We start from the raw sequence: 372 nt of genomic DNA on the forward strand, positions 1-372 counted from the left end.
TATCCGAGGACAATATATTAAATGGATTTTTGGAGCAGGGAGATGGAATAGGAGCTTGCTCCGTCCACTCCACGCATCGACCTGGTATTGCAGTACTTCCAGGAACGGTGCACCCCCTCGGGGGATTTTATATTATATCTGAAGTCAGACTTTCGCTGAGTGTGTTACCTTTTCTATCTGTGTTTTCTACAGTAGTTCTTTAACTTTTGTAACTTTTAATGCACCTTTTCCGTTTAGTCCTACTCCCCAGTGACAAATGCTCTCCACATTGAAGAAGCCCTGGGGCTCTGGAAAATCCCGTGGGACAGTCATTTCGGTCTCGCAGATCAAAATCGCCTCCACAACACTGACCAATCACAACCACAGGTTAGG

The 372-nt window shown here is 45.7% G+C and overlaps 1 pseudogene; it reads left to right on the forward strand.

Annotated features, from left to right (window-relative positions):
- Positions 1–118, forward strand: LOC115872996 (annotated as a pseudogene).
- Positions 119–372: the final 254 nt, after the last annotated feature.

This window comes from Echinops telfairi, unplaced genomic scaffold (assembly GCF_000313985.2).
Source record: "Echinops telfairi isolate 266 unplaced genomic scaffold, ASM31398v2 ScPeMD7_7458;HRSCAF=8496, whole genome shotgun sequence".
Taxonomy (NCBI): domain Eukaryota; kingdom Metazoa; phylum Chordata; class Mammalia; order Afrosoricida; family Tenrecidae; genus Echinops; species Echinops telfairi.